Source organism: Dromaius novaehollandiae, chromosome Z, assembly GCF_036370855.1.
Source record: "Dromaius novaehollandiae isolate bDroNov1 chromosome Z, bDroNov1.hap1, whole genome shotgun sequence".
Taxonomy (NCBI): Eukaryota; Metazoa; Chordata; class Aves; order Casuariiformes; family Dromaiidae; genus Dromaius; species Dromaius novaehollandiae.
In genome coordinates, this window is record NC_088132.1 from 6,037,546 (window position 1) to 6,055,735 (window position 18,190).

General features: G+C 46.9%; 1 protein-coding gene across 5 annotated transcripts in view; it reads left to right on the forward strand.

The window, feature by feature from the left end:
* The first annotated feature begins 1,550 nt into the window (after positions 1-1,550).
* The window catches only part of ELAVL2 (ELAV like RNA binding protein 2), a 98,711-nt gene continuing 82,071 nt past the window's right edge, over positions 1,551-18,190 (forward strand). For 3 of the 5 annotated variants that reach the window (XM_026105292.2, XM_064501523.1, XM_064501526.1), the window contains exon 1: positions 1,552-2,020. The gene's annotated coding sequence lies outside the window, so the exon portion shown is untranslated. Of the gene's footprint in view, positions 2,021-18,190 lie in introns of all 5 variants that reach the window. The other 2 variants (XM_064501524.1, XM_064501525.1) reach the window with 1 other exon arrangement.

The following is an 18,190-nucleotide window of genomic DNA, read 5'->3' on the forward strand; positions in this document are numbered from 1 at the left end:
TTCCTTTTCTCGGAGTGTGGCTGATTCAAAAAGTTGACGATAGACTGTTAACAATCAGACAGAGACTGTATGTTCTAGAAGTGTCAGATACGTTTGGAATGTAATTAATTACGTGAGATGTAAAGTCAGGCCCTGTGTGTCACTTAAGTTATTGTCACAGTGATAGGATATGGAGATTATAAGGACCAAAAGATAGATAAACAAGCATATTTTCTCCTTCATTGTATTAATTATTTATAAACACTCAAAGACACTCTCAAGGAACGCTAACTTACTTTATGCCTCTCTTTGAAATCGTATACCTCTTTCCTTTCGCACCTTGCTACATACAAATGCCAGATTATACTAAACATCTAAAGGATTTCCTTTCTGAAGAGTGTAAGTGCTTTGCTATTGGAAGCACGCTGTGTTCCCGTTGTGTTTTGTGTCAGGGGAAAACCGTCTCCAGGAAGCATTTCGGGTTATAAAAAGAAATTAAGATCAAGTGCAATGAAGAACAAGGAGTGTCGGGAATGAACGGCACGTCTGCGTACACCATGCAGAATTGTTTCTCCCGTACAACACAACGATCTTTCTCTCTGGGAACACAACTTTTTTCCCTGGGAGAGAAAGGAAACACATAATGAGTAAAAGCCTCTCCCTCCCCCCCGGCTTTCCCCTTTCTCTGCACTCATAACGTTAGTTACAAGAACTACCTTTCATTAATACGTCCACTTTCGAAATGGCAAATTGCAAGAACAAACTTTGGGCGGGTCTATAACTTTAAATAGAGTGCTGACACACGTTTTGCCAGGGCAGCATGGGGCCCGCAGACATATCAGCATTTCTGGCAGCTTTTCCTGCAGAGGCACGAGCACACCGGCAGCCGGACGTCCCCGAGCCGTGCACGGCGCTCTCCCTGAAGGGGAGGTCCGGCCGCCCGCCGCTCTCGCGCGGCGTGAAGAAAACCGCACGAGTCGCTCGTTCCTAACGCAGTCGTCTCTGCGCTGGGCTCCGTAGTGGCTGCCCCGACACCGCGGCAGCGACGCGGACCCCGGCCCGCCCCGCAGCCCCCCGCCGCCGGCCACCCCGGCTCCGCGCCGCCGCAAGGGAGGTGCAAGCACGGCTCGGGGCGCGGAGGGGAGGGGAGGGGCCGCCACGGCCGCGCAGCGCCGCGCCGCGCCGCGCAGCCTGCACCGCCCCGCGCGCCGCAACGCACCGTGAAACGGGGCGCCATGGGGCCTGCCCGAGCGGCGGGCGCCGCGGCCAATGGGCTGCCGCCGCCTCGGCGGGGCGGGGGCGGGGGCAGGCGGCCGGGCCAATGGGGGTGCGCGGCGCCGCCAGCAGGTTCCGTTGCGCCCGGGTGCGGGGCACTGCCGCGCGTGGTGGCGCCGGGGGTAGGAGCGGGGCGCCGCGGCGGGCGCGGGGCGCGGGCGGCGGGGGCGCGCACCCACCCGCGGACACACCTCCCCCACGGACACGCGGCGCGGCGGCGGCGGCGGTGGCGGCGGCAGGGAGCCGGGGCGGCGGGGTGGCTATAAATCTGCGGCGCGGCCACCTCCCCGGCACGGCGTCCTCCCCCCGCGGCTCCGCGCGCACCGGGCGATGCGGCAGCTCGCTCCGGCGGCGCGCCCATAGCAAGGCACCGGCAGGCAGGGAGCCACCGGCCCACCGACCGACCCGCCGGCCGTCGTTTTAAGTCGCCCTTCCGTCCCTCCTTTTCTTTGTTCCTTTATTTCTCCCCCCCCCTCCCGTTTTTTGTTCAGCTGGGCTGCGAAGGGGAGCGTGGTCCTGTCCCTCCCTCCTTTCTGAGTTTCCCCCCTTTTTAAAATTTTCCTCTTTTTTTTTTAATTTCTCACGCGTGTTGGACTGCTGAGGGGGGAGGGAGGAGAGGATTTTTTTTTTTGCTTTCTTTAGAACTGTCCACAGTTTAGCTCTTGTGTTTTGTCTTGAGAGCGCTATTCATCTGCTTCTTACTCCTCTTTATTGGGAAAACTGCACCGTTACTTTTTTTTCTTTTTTTTAAGCTGAAGAGAGAAAGGTAAGTTGTGGCTTGATTCTTTCTATAATTGTATGTGTATGATAAAGTCTACAAAAAAAAAAAAGACTGAAGATACATGCAGTACGGAATTACGTTTATTATGTATGCTTGTTCTGTATAATACAATTTGTGTATGTTGAACTGTATAACGCAATTCATATACATTCCAGTGCGACTGCAGGACTCACTGGAAGTATTTCTAATAGTAGGGTACCAGCCGTAGAAGTAGGATGACCATATTGTATTAAAATAGAAGGGTGTGCATGCTGTCCGCAGAACATTATCTGTCCTGGCCGTGCTGTAAAGTTCCCAACACCAGACCGCCTCTCTAACTCCAAACGCATTCACTTTCCTGAAGCATCTGCGGGGACCCACATCGTGCGGATGAATGAATGGGTATCGCTTTGACAAGATAAACCTGCATTTACAGATTAGAGCGGATAAGACCCCGAGCCTAATTGCATTACCCAGACGGTCTTCCGTGGTTTCCGTCGGGGAGAAGCGGCGTGTGCGCCCCGGCACACAAAGGCTCATCGCGGGCCGGCCCGAGTGCGCGCAGCGCGCGCCGTGAGCGGGCGGCGAGAGGCCGAGGCGCGGGTGAGGGGCTCTGCGGGAGGGGTCTCCTTCGGGGCCCTCCTGCAGAAGGGGCTGCTGCGCGCCGCCGCCGCCCTCTGTTCCGCGCGAGCTGCGGGGCTCCGCGCGCGGCGGCGGAGCGGTGCGTGGGCGGCGGCGGAGCTGCGCGCCGCGGCGGTGCGGGTCGCGCAGCCGGGCGGTGGTGCGCGTCGCCCCGTCGCGCCGCGAGCTCTGTCCGTGGTCCTACCGCGACGGCCGGCGGAGGCGGCGGGGGAGGAAGGGAGAAATCCCCTTCCTGCTGGGGGAAAAAGAGGCAAGATCCGAGGGGGCTCCCAGCAAAGAGCTGGGACGGGGCGTCCCATCTTCGGACTTCTCCCGGCTTCTCGCCCTCCATTCCCTCGGTGATGGGAGGGCCTGGTGAGGAAGAGGAGGCGGCGGCGGCCTCTGAGAGCCGGTACATGACCGCGCTGCAGCGCGTGTTCCCGTGGGGGACCGGCCCCGAGCACCGCCGTTGTTGTTTAATTTATGCCCAGCACCTTGCTCTCTACCCACCTATTTCACATCTGAAAATGATTAATGCGGGAGCTGCACGGCTGGGGAAACGGGCCGTTGGACACGTGCCTTCATTCCGCTTCCCAGCGCTGGCGGCCAGCGCGGTGCCGGGACCGGCCGTTTCAACTCGCCGTCGCGCGTTGCGTTGCGTTGCGTTGCGTTGCGTTGCGTTGCGTTGCGGGCGGCAGGCGCAGCACACACCTCGCAGGGCCGCCACGGCGCTCCCGGGCGTGACCGCCCCCCCCGCGCTGCCGCTCCCGGAGGAGCGGGGCGCCCTCCCTGCGCGGGGGGCACCTGCGCCGCGCTGCTCGGCGGGGACGCCGCCCGCCGCCCCCCCCGACGTGGCTCTCGCACCCCCCAGCCGCCGCCGGGCAGCCTCGACGGGGGGGGGGGGGGGGGGGCGTCGCCCGGCCGCCGCCCGCAGGTGCGCGGAGGTCGCTGCGCACAGCTGTGCGGGGCCCCGCGGGATCGCGGCGGCCGCCCGCTGCGGCGGGGGGGGGGGGTGGGGGGCGAGGGAGGGGGCGGCTGCCCGCCGGGGCCCGGGGCCGCGGGGCTCCTTGAGTGGCCGCCGGCGGCGTCACTCGGGGCGGGGGGGGGGCGGCGGCGCCGCTATGAACCCGCACCGCCCCGCGCCCGCTTCCGGCGGCGGTGGTGGCGGCGGAGGCGGCAGAGAGCGGGTGAGGCGGCGGCGCGGAGCCCCCGGGCAAGGGGACGTCGGCCCGCGCCCTGTCCTTTATTAGTGTATTTTTTCTTTAAGCGCCCCGCCCCCCGCGTGGTCGTCCCGGGGCTGTGGGGCGGCAGGAGGCGCCCGGCTGGGGGAGGGGAGGGGAGGGGAGGGGGGCAAGGCGCCGTCCAGTACGTGGAGACGCCCGCGAGCTGCTGGTCTGGGTGTAAAAAGCCTCCGGTGTGCGGAGGGTTTCCTTCTCCTCCGTCGTCGTAGGTAGCCTGCGACTTCTGCCGTTTTCGGGTGACTGCCCTTCCCACTTGCAAACTCTTAAGATATTTGCAGAGTTGCACCCAAAGAGGCTTGCTGCTGCTGGCAATTTCTTCTTTTTTTTTCTTTGTCTGAGCAGCTCTTCTTTCTTCCCCCTCCCCCTTCCTCGTGCTACATTGCCCTCATCTTTTTTCCTGTTTTCCCCATTTAGGATTTTTTTTATTTTTAGTGTCTCCCTCCTTTCTTTTCTGTTTCCCATGTGGTGCTAATTGCATGACTTAGGCACCTGTTCCCCCCCGCCCCGCCCCACCCCGAGAAAGCAGTGTGCAATACGCCCTCCACTCTGTCCAAAATGCTGCTTCCCTCTGCATGGCTTCGTCCCCCACCTCGCTCCTTGGCGCGGCCCAGCACCTGCGCCTGCCTGCTGCTCTCCCCAGTCCCGGCCTCCTACCCTGTTGCGTCCCACGGACCTGCCTTTACCGGGGCTGCCGCCGGCCGCAGCAGTGCACCTGCCCCGCCAGGATCCTCTTGCCGGGCGGGAGGAGCGGCTGCCCGAGTCCCGGGCCAGCGGCGGGGCCTTGCTGGAGCCGCCGGCGGCCAAGGCCTTCTGCAGTGGCCTGCACGCTTGGCATAACCCCTGCGGCTGCGGAGTGCTCGGGGGCTGCAAAGCTGCAAGGCCTTCCCGGGGCCGTGGTCCGTAGCTGGCGCAGGTGTCTGCAGACGGCGTGCAGGCAGGGAGAGGGGCGGTGCCGGCGTGGGTCTTCCCGGCCTCCGGGGCTGATGGCCGCCCTCCGCCCTGCGCGGAAAAGCGCCTGAGCCTTGCTCCCCCTGGCCGCAGGCACCCCGCGGCTCTCGCGCGCTGAGGGTCCTTGGCGGCTCGCGGTCGTGGGGCTGGAGGTGAGGATCTGCAGGGGCTGGGAGCGGCTGCTTTGCCCTGCGGCCGAGGAGCGGGTCGCGGAGGCCTCAACTCTGCGAGGGCGGAACTTGGACCCGCCGCTCCTGAGCGGCGCCCGCACCTCGGCGCTGGGAGGACGAATGGGCGTCGGGACGCAGGTGGCTCAGCGCAGGGCAGAGGTGAAGGCTGCCCCGCCTCGGGGCAGGGGGGAAGGCTGCCTGGCGCTCTGCAGGGCAGTCCCGAGTCCCTGCTGGAGAGGTGCATGCCTGGCATGGCCGTTGCGGGCCGGGTCACATGGTCAGCCCCGGCACCGGGTGGGGGTGGACTTGCCCGTAAGCGCTGCTTCGGCGCGGGGCACGGGAAGCTCCCGCAGAAGAAGCGGAGCAGACCGAGGTTCTCGTTATACGCACGTTCTGGTTTTCTCAAATTCTCCTTGGTCTCGACTTTTTTGGCGTTTTTGTAGGTAATGTGTATTGGCTTTATGTTAAGTTTGGTGCATCTAAAAAGAACAAAAGAGCCTCCTCATTCTTCTGTTGTGGGGAGAGGGATTAAAGCAGCTTCTTTCATTTACATAATACCAGTAATAATGGCTAAAACAGCTAGTCTGGGCAGTGAAGACTGCCCTTCAGTTCAGTGACCCTTTTTCCTCTAGAATTTTTCTGTTGAATAATTTCAGATTTCTGTGCAGCAGTTCAAATGTTATAGATTGTTGGAATAATGGAAATACTACTGCAAAATTTGAAAGAAAACGATTTAATTGAAGTCTGTAAGACTAAATGTATTGCTGTGTTTATGGAGCTTTTGAAGAAAACTTCCATTGTATGATTTAGTGACTTGTGTGTCAGGTACTTTATATAAGTGATATGTTTGAAAACTGGTAATTCCTGATGGAGTATTTAACATTATGTAAAAGTGTGTGTATACATACATACATATATATATATATACACACATGTATATATGCATGTATTCTTTCTTAAAAGGCAAGAGACTCCTGTTTTTCTGTGCTAAAAATTCATGCCATTTGACTTCTTTCTTTCTTCATGACCAATGTTAGTTAAATTAATCTGACATGGTCCAGAAAGTAGGATATTAGCTAGAGCTTCAATTTTGTGTTTTTCTTTTAATCTTACAGAGATTTAGAATCTGCAAATGACATTCAGTCTTCCTCTTCAATCTCCTCTCTGGTCTTTTGGAAATGTTATATTAGGAGTGATTATTTAAGAGTGGACTTTGAATTTGCTTTGTAGCTATTACACATACATAGTTTTGTTTGCAAATACAAAAATGGTAATTCTTCATACTGTTCAAAAAAGAAATGCTATTGCTGTGATACACTGACAGCATTTGCAGCAATAGACATGTACAAATGACCTTGAAACTGCCAAGGATTTTTATCATGTTGTTATTAAAATTTGACAAAGTGCAGCTCTGGTTCCCCTTTCAAATGTCTTATGACCACTTGACCTTGTATTTTCCTTCAGGTAGAGCTGTCTTAATTTTGTGTGGTTTTATTCTGGTAGAGCGGTTGATCTTTTCTCTGTATAGTGGAGATTTTAATTCCTTTAGTTTTTGCAACTGATACCTCTTGAATATGTTTGTATTTGCATAAATCTCTTCCTGTTATTGGCTTAATCATACTAGTATAATATTTTTGTGTGCAAGCTCAATGTGACTCTCTCATACTAATGTGAACTTTAGTTTTCCAGTCTAGTTTTCAGCTAAAATTCCTCTACCCAGATTTGTTTTAAATGATGTTTTTCCAGTGAGAGGTGTAGGTTATCTTACTCCAGGGTGTTCTTTTGCTGTCATTTATTTATCAGCTCTTCAAAAACTGTGAACTACTACACTTAAAAGTAAGACAGAGATGGGGGGTGGGGGAGAAGACCCAGGTGTAGTGAGTTTAGAATGTTCCAAACAGCTGCAAACTGATTGGGAGTAGCTGGGGTTTTTTTTAAGCGAAAAATCTTTCAAATTATTTCCCAGACTTCTGAACAGCCTTGTTCAAACTATGCCAAAGCTACACCCAGGCTGAATTCAGCTAATGCCCCTGTAAAACTAAACTATCTAGACAGGCAGGCTCTATTTGGGAGCTAGATATCTAGCCTTTTCTTGTCAAAAAAGTCCAAGAAATACTTCAGCTCTTCTGTGCATCTGTCTTAAAATGAGACACTACTAGTGTAGAGAGGCACTCAGCATGTAAAAACATCACAAGGATCTAAGTGCAAACTCTGTACTGGAACAATGATATTGAAATGTTGCTTTTATGGGTAGAACCTTGCTGTCCTGGAGCAGGATAAACTGTGTTGTTCTGAAGCAAGATGACTTGATTGTATTTGTTGCCACTGAGGTATTTCACAGCAATAGAACTAAAAGGTAGCTAGCTAATAGATAAACTTGCTTTGTAATGAGTATACATTTCAATCTTACTTTAAGGCTGTCTTTGCTTTTGTTCTAATACTTTTTAATAGATGTTGGTTTCTACAGAAGGCACTGAGTGCTACCAGCTGTTACAAAGCATTTAAAAATGAGAGGGCATTGCCTTTGTGCACACAGCCTTTTCTTTTCCTGACAGCTCCAAAATTATTTGAAAAAATCAGCCCTGTTCAGTGGGATTAGCTGATGGTATCTTGGGTTTGATATTTGTTGGTCCAATTCTGAAGCAAGCAACTGCATGCCTTTTGGTCTGTTACCTGCCTTAATCTAGCCAATTCATTTTACTTCAAAGGGTTATACCTGGAGAGGCTGGTGTAACGGAGCTGGGATTTGTGGCTCTTAGCTGCGTGACTGTTGCTACCACCTATGAGTCAGATCAAGATGTTTTGTTGCCCAGTCCTCACTGCTGAAATTTAAAAAGCCATACTGAGTTTCTGCTGGCAAAATGGCATTCAGAGGCCAGCTCCACGACTGTCACCAAAACTCGGAGAAACTGCGGTGTTGAGCAAGCTGTGCTGTCCCAGTAGGCGTTGGTTGCAGGGACTCACAGCACCTAATATGCTGCTGCTGTGTAACTGTATCTCACCCTGCGCTTGGCAGAGGCTGTAGTTAGAAAACAGCTAGTTGTAGGTGTTCCTTGTTTGCAAGTGCTCGCTGTTTTACCTAGGCTTTTCTGGCAAGGCATGGAGGTGTGCAGAAAGCACACCTGTAAAAACATGATCTCAGTGAAACACTCAGTCTTGGGAGCCAGTGTTCTGTAGAGTGTGCTGTTTTTCAGTTCAATAAGTATGTGATATACTTACAAACCATTTATGGCAGAAATCATAAAGGCAACACTCTTTCTGAGAAACTTATTTAAAAATTCTAAGCATCAATTTTTGAAGTAGATCAGTCTAATTCTGACATTGTTGGCAAAGTATCTGGAGTTTTAAGACCGGTAATTATATAATAACAAAAGTTGTAAAGGCAAGGTATTACTTGCATACATTTGAAAAATGGAAATTGGAAGCAAGTTTAAGCTCTCTAGAGGGAGCTTATAAAGCTAGTGTGTTTTGTGCTGTTTTCTCCTTGGTTTAAGCTACTGCTCTTTTTGGTACTCCAGTACTAAAACACCAGGGGATTCTCGTTGGTATTGATAGTTGCAGTAAGCCTGAAAATATGCTGGTTTGGAAGAAGCAATGATTTCCTAGCAGCAAGTGTGCAAGTAGTATAAGAGGCTTAAATGTCTTAGCAAAGTTTCACTAGAGAGTACAACAGCCTGATATGAGTGGGAATCATCCTAGACAGTCCTGGGTTTCACTTCATAAGATTTTTGGTGAGCCTCATTTCTTAATTTCCTCATCCACAGTTCTGAGGTTACTGATGATGGCAGTGATGCTCAGCAAAAACTGCACAGGATTTTTGTTTCAAAGAAAAAAAGAAAACGGAGTTTCATCGTGTTTGGAAGTGCAACTTTCTGTTACATAGCTGTTCTCATTCTGCCCTTCCTTTCCCCTCATCTCTTCCTCCCCTGCTTAATATAGCAAGGAGTGAGTTATAGCACTGCTGTGACATTTTCCTGACATGGAGAGCCCAGTTCACCAACTGGTGAATGCTTCCTTTATACACTTAGCTATTTTTCAAGCAGGCTAAAACCTATTTACTGTAGGTGCTGAGTGCTGTTCTTCACCCCAGGTTCTTTATGGGCTAACTTTACTCTCTATCATTTAAAAAATACAAAACAAAACAACTCTCAGACACGGACTAGATGAGGCCATAAGATGCTGTGTGAATAACGAAATATCTTGCTTTGCTTTATTGAGCAAAACGGGTGTTTCCCCGTAAAACTGCTGTAGATGACCAAATGACTCCAAACAAAGAAAAGGCCAGTAAAACACTGGGCGTTCTGTAGGCTGCTGTTAAGGACTCCAACCAGTTTCTGTGGTTTTTAGCTCAGTGTGGAGTGGACTTGGATAATCTTGCATAATCGATAGTTACCAAATTGCTAAAACATAATCTAAAATACATATATGTAATTTTTTGAATACTTAATACTTCAGTACTAGTAAAATAGGGAGAACTTGAACATCTGAGTGCTTGGTAGAACAAATCTAAGCAGAGGTAGGAAAGGCTGTTCAAGGTGCTATGGAATACTTGCCATGATGTACTGAACTTCTCTGTAGCTCTGTGCTAGCCATGTTTGCTTTTAAATGCCTCAGGATGTTTTGTTTTTTGTTTTTTTTTAACCCAGTACTTCCTCAGATTTAACCGAACAATCTTAATGCATATTTGTGGAATTAAACTGCCTTTTGTGTGATTGCTGGAGTACCTACGTTCTGTGGTTCAAATCTTAATGACAGAAACGAAATTAGTAGGATTTGTTTTAAAGTATGGATAAATAGAGTTAATACTTATTTGAATTTCTGGGAAATTTGTAGGCAAATGCCTTAATCACCTTAACTTATAAGAGGGAGAGGAGGAGACTCAGTTGTGGAAAGGGAATAGTAACATAAATTTGACTTTTCTAGCAGTAAAGTCTCTGCTTCTTACCTTGCCAATAATATTTGAATACTATTTTTTGCGTATTTTTTCAGAAGTAGAACTATGGCCTGAAGTGGCACTTGGAATCTGTTTCGTTATGTCTTTTTTCCACTTTCCTGTTTCTTGTTATATTGCCTCACTGAAGATTTCTGCTATGTTACCTACAGTAGAGTATGAGAGGAGGCAGGGCAGAAGCAAACAGACACATCTGCTTTGTGATTTCCTCCTAGCTAAATAACCAGGATGAGGTAGAGGTTGCAGCAGGTTTTGCATATATCCAAACTACGCCTGCATGCCACTGGGCCAGAATGTGTGCAAGGGGCCTCTTAGGCTTGTGTCTTTGATTTCAAGGTCAGCAGTGGATATATTCAAAGTATGGAAACTTGTAACTAAATCCAGGCTGGTAGGAAAAATTCTGTGGCATTTGATGCTAGGGTTATGTCTAGTGCTGTATTTTGGGGTCTGGACAGTCAACCTTTGTGTGCAGGGGGCTGTTGGGTTTTGGTTTTGTGTAAAGTCATGGAAAGCTTAATGTTAGTATACTGTAATGTGTGCATATGTACATATGAGCTATGGATTTCCTGGTGAAATCTGTCATGGCTTTTTTCCAGTATTGAAACTCTTAAATGCCTTCAAGAAATGGTGGTGATCCATGCTTAGGCTCAATGCAATGGATATTGAATGTGAGAAATGGAATACTTGGACACTGGGTGAAGGGTAAGGGGTTTTGCCCGGTGTTTATACTGGGCCTTATGAGCTTGGCTTTTTCTGTGTTGTGACTTACTGCGAGTAGTGTAAATGAAGCTGAAATCCTTTAAGCTGATTACAGCTTCAGTACCTATCTGTGAATGTCTCATCTAGTCTGTTTAGATTGCTTTCTTGAAGTTATGGACCTCCTCTTATGTGCCACAAGCAGATATGCATGGTTTTATTCAGTGCCTTTGGAAAACTTTGCTGGACAGCTAGATCAATTTTAGTGGCTGATGGAACTGCTGGGACACATGCGCTCATTTAAGTACAGAAATAGTTAAGTTTCCTGTGACACTGCCTCAGATGATGCTGACAGAAGTGCATGCACTGATAGGGAAGCAGAAGGAGAAGGAGGAGGTCCCTTGGGGCTCTTGTACAGGATTAGGAGGATTCTGATGAAGATCTGGGCACTGAAGGAAGTCGGTATTGTAGTGGCAGTGGAAAAGATGGTTGGGGGTATTTAGACTTCTGAATGATTGCTTTCAACATGCACATACATAGCAATTACACTGGAATTGGTGATATACAGAAAGACTGCTAGTAGCAAACATACTTTCACTGTGTTTACGTTTTTGTCATGTAATGGAGTTCTTGTTTCATTGCCATCCATTTTGTCTTCTTGAAATGCTGAAAAACTAATGCTGTGACTCTGTTGCTATTCATCTGTTAGCATTAAATTTCATCTAATCTACTAATCTAGTTTCACGGCAGATCTTGAGTTTTACTTATTTTTTTCTTACATCTACCATTCATCTTCAGTCTTGAACCAGCAAATGTAACTAGTTAAAGGTAAGAGGCAAATGCTATAGCTTACATATCACAGTCAGTATAGGAAGGGATTCTTAAATTTTAAGTTCACTTAATATATACCTGTTATGAAAATAAGAGCCTTAGATACAATAATGTCTAGTAACATGCTTAGAAATCTCTTCAGATTTCCTGCTGATTCCCTTCTACCCAATATGCATTAGAAGCTGTTTTCTGTCTGTTTCCAAGAAAGGGACAACTGAGGTCATAATTCTAAACACCATATGCTTCTTGTAGCCTTTTCTGCATATATGAAAAGTAAGCTTGTACTGCATTCTCTCAGTAGTGAAGAAATGGGTTTATTAATGAGTTTAAATAACACTTTTGTTTTAATCCACTAGTACCTTTAGTTATATGCCAAAATTGAGTTCCTGACCTAAAACTGCTATTTCTAATCTGGCCAGAAAACCAATTCTGAAAGTGACTCTAAATCACTAACAAAGTGAACTATATAAGGTGAGGAAGATTTTCAAACTCCTTTTGTATTCATGTAGCTGAACTGTAAAACTTGGCATACTAATAGTACTTACCTTGGAGTGCATCCATGGTTGAGATGTCAGTAGGCAAGATGAGAATTAGAGCCTCATTAAGCAAGTGACTTTTTCTTCCCTGTAACAGTTGAGCAAACTGAAAGAAAATTAAATGTGGAGTCATGCTTGCTTTTTGATAAAGACTATTTTTATAAGGAGTGCTTTTTTGTAGTGAGATTCCTCTGTACCAGTAGACTTTAAGTGAGTTTAACTCACTCTCCTGATGAAGGAGACTACATGCTTGTTTTGGATACAGCTCTGCTGGTCAAGGATCTCTCTCTTACTGAATCGTAAACCAGGCTATAGAGCTGAGTTTTGTCAAAGGTTTCTTGCACAGCTGAGCAAATAACATTAGGAAAAAAAGCAGATTCCATTACTAACTTTTGGGTTTTATAATCTGGTCTTGAAGAAGTAGCTGTTACAAAAGGAGCAGATGTTGCAGACTAGGAACAGTTGCTGTAGCAGAAGTACAAACTCTGCTTTTCTGCTACCTTTCCAGACATGGATGTTTCCCCCTTCTCCATCTCTTACAAATACCGATCGCATATGATCAGGTGCAGTAAGGGTTATGTATTTTAGCTGGGAAACAAGATGTTAATGTTCCCGCAGCGATGCTAATTAAGTCAAATTGCATATCTTTGATGTAAATTGTGTGCAATGAGCAAATGCACTAATCTCCATATTTGAAGGAACACATACACATGAGAACACAAGATGAGCTGATACTTCTGTAGGAACCTTTTCCTTTTGCTGACTTTTTACATTAACTCTGCAGTTTCAACTTTAATTCACACTTTGCTTATAACAATCCTGGATAATGTTACTGCATTCTGTCAGTGCCAAGATTATAGTGGCTGTTACTACTGATTGCTCAAATGTTCTAGTGCCAAATATTAATGACCAGCTAACTGTTCTCCTGTTCATTTAATTGGGTTGACTTGCCCCTTTTAAAACTTTTATGTCTGTTTTCATGGTTTGATTATCTGAGAAGGCTGTGTTCCCTTTATCTGCATATATCTGTCTTAAATTCTGGCTTTTAGACTAATAGGAAAAAGCTGTAGGCATGTAATTTTAATTATATGTTTATACCATACTAAGCTAACTGTGGGTAGATTTTCATCAAATTGAAGTATGTGTGTGCAAGACTTTGCACTGACCTGGGTAAGTGAGTATATAATAGTACACTCGGATCAGTGCAGCATTATCTAGACAACATCTAAAAGCGCTTGGGCAGCCTTGTACACTTGAAATGAAGATGGTAATGGTCATGTGTATGAACTGAAGAAACTAAGGATAATCCTTTATGGAATGGTATAGAAGCTGTGCAGCAGGATTAAGTGGAAATAGGAATAACGATTTCTTGAAACATACAAATATTAGACACTGAAATATTGTAGATGTAGCATACTTCAGTACAAGATGAATAGTTGGAGCAGTGTTAGTGACCTGTGTCTGAGAACTTGTAAAGCCGCTCAGTTTCTTGCGGCATGTGTTAAAGCCCATAAGATTCCAAATACCTTGCAATGCTTTTTAAAAACTAAGCAGATGGAAGAGGTATGACTTACTGGTCCTCAGCTCCTAGATGAGTCCCTCCTTTTGGTGAGTGTATCAGTTCTATGTTTTCTTATCCTGATTTGAGCAAGAAGATCGACTTTGCACACTTAAACTCTGTAGTCTTAAGTCAATTAAAATCTACAAATATTGGTGGCATCATCATGCTTCTGTGTTAAGCTTTTTTAAAAGCTTGCCTTGGGTGCTGTGACACTTGATAGTATGCTCACTACAGAGGTTCTACCCTGCATTGACTTGAATATGGGCAAACATGGAAGAATTTTTGTCTTAATTCTAGATGGATTTTTTAACAGGTCTAAAGTTTGGTGAGGGAAGCTACATACTATACCTCCTATCTCGAAGAGCTGTTTGCTCTACTTTCTGGTATCAAAAAGTGTCTGACCAGGCTCCTGAATACTGGGTCAAGGAAGGTGTTCCCTGAGGAGCAGTTTCCCACTTACAGTTCCTCTGTGGCAACAGAACTTAATCCAGAGTACTGAGTCTGAGCCTCTTCTGTTTCTGCTAATCGTTGTCTCAAAAATGGATGCTTTGCATGTAGCACAGAGCTAGATAGGAGAGAGCTACTCAACTGCTATAGTAGAGGGACCTCTAAGCCTGCCTCTCTTCATAAATAGTATACAAAGCAGGCTGCTTGCTTGCTTACAGATACAGGTAATTCTAAAAATATTTTTCCTCCTTTCACTCATTTTATTTTGCTTGGGGGGAAAAGAGTTCCTCATACCTCCACATCTGAAGCTTGAAGGGTGAAGTTCCTTAATGTGAACTTGATTGTACCTTGCCTTTTAATCATCTCATCTCAGTTCCCATAGAGAAAGCTTGGTGAAACTGATATCTTCCAAGGATATGTAGGCTCTCAGGACCTGCAGTTGTGGCTGAAGAAAGTGACAAAGCAGTCAACAGCTGTTGCTCCTGAGGAAATAAATCAAGCTTATCTGGGCTACCTAGTATTCTGGGTTTGAAAAGACAGGGAGGAGAAAACCCATCCCAAGGGGAATCCTGTTTCTCCTGAGTGGAGGAGAGCAAAATGAACTGTTTCAATCTTAATACTGGAATTTTCAGTCTCGAAGCCAAAGTACTCTGAAAAAGCCTTGTCCAATCTTTTCTCTTACTGTGTTTCAGCTGAGGCCTTCTCTGTTCTCAGGATGATATTGGGGTACTTCAGCCCAAGAAAGTACTGCTTTTCCTTCCTTTATAGCACTTGGCTGACTGAAATAGGAGCCTTGTCCAAAGTCTCAGCCACCCTAATCAATTGCCATAATTCTACTGAATTCCCTGGATTTTTTGTGAGAAAAGCAGAGGCCGCAAGAACTTGAAGTGAGAGCTCAGGGTAGAGATACCTTGTACAAGACTTCTCATGAAGTCTGAGCTTGAAGAGGGCCAAGGAAGAATCCAAACCTAAACCTTATAGTAGGAGATATTTTCATGACTTCCAGTTAAAGTTACTTGAAGATGGTTGAACAGAATCACTGACAACCAATGTAGAAGGGAGTTGTTTCAAAACTGCTTCTTTTGCAAATGTGAAAAGTTCAAGGAGCTATAATTACTCTGTTGTTCTGACATGGTAGGAAAGTCTGCTGTTTCTCCAACTAGAAATTTCATATTAAAGTAATACTGTACTACATCTGGACTCCACAGATGTAAACTGGATGCCAGCATTAGTAACATACATTACTAATTAGTAACATACTGATTAGTAACATACATTACTAATCAGTGGCTTAAAAACAGCCTCAACTTGGCAGTGAATTTTTAAAAGCTAGGCAAGATACTGGTAGCCAAATTCAGTTCACTAAGTAGAATTATGCATCAGAATGAAGATGTCCATGCTGTTTGTTAAAAGCTTCCAAATTTAGGTCTGTCTACTCTGTGTGCTTGTGAGATGTGGTTTCCCCAAACTCTATCACCTAGTTATAACGAATAACCAGACTTCGAACTGGCTGAAGGTTGTGCATACACGGTGTTATATGGGAAAGGCTTTGTCTTTTCTTCTGTACTCCAGATTATACTTGCAGGAAGAGATAGCTGCTATGCGTAGGTATTTAGTTTAGGTCACCAGGCAGGAGATCTGCTTGACGCTCTTAAATTTGTGTATAAATACCTGACTTGATACCAGATTTTTTTCTATCAGTGTTCATACTGGCATCTGAAGAAGAGTTTTAAAACGTCTGTGCGAGCTGAGCAGGGGCCAGCTGTGCGCTGGGCAGCCCCAAAGGCAGCAGTGTGAGCAGGGGCACAGCCTCGGGGGAGGCCGGGGCAGGGATGGTCCTGGCTGCTCAGCACTCGTTGCACCCCATCCATCCGGACACTGCCTCCAGTGCAGGACCTAGTGCAGGAGAGATGTCCACAACCCGGAGCGGGTCCAGGGAAGCCCCCCAGGCATTGGGGCTGAAGCCCTTGCCCTGCGAGGAGAGGCTATGGGGCTGGGTGGGTGAGCTTGGGGCAGGGTCGGCTTTGAGGCACCTTGCAGCAGCCGCTGGCACCCGTAAGGAGGACGGCGAGGAGATGGGGCTGGCTTCTCACAGCAGTGCCTGATGGGAGACAGGGTAAAGCCCTGAGCAGCCCATGTTGGGTGGGATTGGACCGAGACCTCCTGGGGCCCCTTCTGGCTTGTGTGGTTCTGTGATATACCTATAAAGTGGTTGATGGAGAACTGAGGAGTAGCAAAGTCATTTGGTTTAGGTCTTATAGAAAGAAGATACGAGTCCAACTGTATGGTAAGCAAAGCCTTTGTTTTCACAGTATGAAAACAAAAGATCATTTTCTTTTTGCCAGTAGGTTTGAGTTTTGTCAAATCTAATCTAAGAAAAAAAGAGAAAGCAGAACTAGGGATTGGAGGGACAGGCTGGAGTGAGTTGAATGCATCAGAACTAGATTTTGCGTTGTCAGCTGCGCTCTAAGACGTCACTTATTTGGAAGATGTGCTGTAGCTTTCACTCTAATGTCATATAAGCTTTGTGTAGAGAAGAAGCTGATGGAGCCAACCAGAATATTTTAATAATCAGAAATGCCAGCCCAGTATGAAACTACTTGCTGTTCAAGGTGATTTTCAAGGTGAAATTTAGTTCTTTGCACTGTTTAACAGTAGTAATAAATCTTTGACAAGTCCCCTGCTTACCTGTCTTTCAGGCTATGGTCATTGGAGACAGCAACTAAAAAGCTAGTACTGTTGCCTACTATGTGGGCAGCCTCCCTTCTGAGTCTACTCTACACTTCAACTTTATCAGCTAATCAGTTGACAATTTTCCCCCAAACTTCATCACAAATATTGGTAGTGATCCAAGTATTTTCTGGTTCTGAGGGGCTGCATGATGTAGTTCTCTTGAGAGACAATAATTTAGTTTTGTCTTTCTCAATGTAAATTCAGCTAATCAAAAAGTAAATACTGGGATATGTCCAAACTTGTTTTACTGGTGGGGATCAGTCTAGGGAAAAGCAGGCTCCATATTTAGGTTTTAAAGTGGTCTTCAGAGCACTGTTAGAACTAAGCTGACATAACTGTCTGTGAAACCGACTCTTGAGAGAGTACTGGCTGTCAGAAGCCTTTCTCTGCAGTCCCTGTAAATGACTTTGGGTCAAATAAGGATCCTGTGATGAAGTGTGGAGGTGTATTAGTGGTGTCCTTTGGATAGGAGATGTACTGCAGTGTGAGGAGCTACTGGCCAATACTGACCCAACCTGCCTGTGTGCCAAACAAACTGCTCAGAACTGTTGCTCATGTATCATTTTAAGTGTGGGGCTTGGCTTTTTCCTAAGGATGTTAGTACTGGTCCAGATGGCAAATGGGATTTTTGGGCACGCTTCTAGATAAATACATCTGAGCTTTGGCCTGGCTTAGGCTCTTTCAGAGACTAGTCGCCAAGTGTCCTATGGATCAGGGTGACTTAGATTGGGTAATATCTATTTTTATTATAATCATTTTTGGTGCAGTAAGGGAGAAAATGATGATGCTAACCAGAGTCAGAAGACTAAAGGTGGCTGCAGTAATTGGAATAAACCTGTTCCCGTATCAGCATAATGTAAATCTGGTTTTCTTCATTGGTTTATAAGACTACCCTATTCTTCCAGAAGTAATTGTTCTCCCTTTCTAGTTTTCTGAATTGTAATGCTCACTACCTTCCAGAATTTAACTAATGGAAATGACTGTGATATCATGTTGTTAAATGGTAAGCTGAACAGGGGACACAAAGGGCTAGCTGCTATAGTGTGCTTGCAGACTCTCGGGGTGCATCTGTATAACAAATCAAAAATGCAGAAGTTTCGTCTATAATGCTTTACTTTTGACAATAATGCTGTTGGTATTTCCCTCTGCTTCCAGTTATGAGCTGGTTGTGTTGCAGAGGAGGTGTGCAGCTTACACTTTAACAGCACGTCGCCAAACTGGTTGCAGCTTGTTTGTATCCACACCATACTTGCTGTCCATTTTAGTCAGTGTTATGTAGTGCTGGGTGATCTCGGGAGGATTAGGATGCCGAGATGTGCTGAAGAACTTTTCTGAGCATGAAGGGCAATGGAAACAAGGTGGGGGCGGGGGAAGGGACAGTAAGTACTAGAGGTATTGTCTTTGGCTCAGATATCTTAACAAAAGCTAGCTTTCCTTCTTC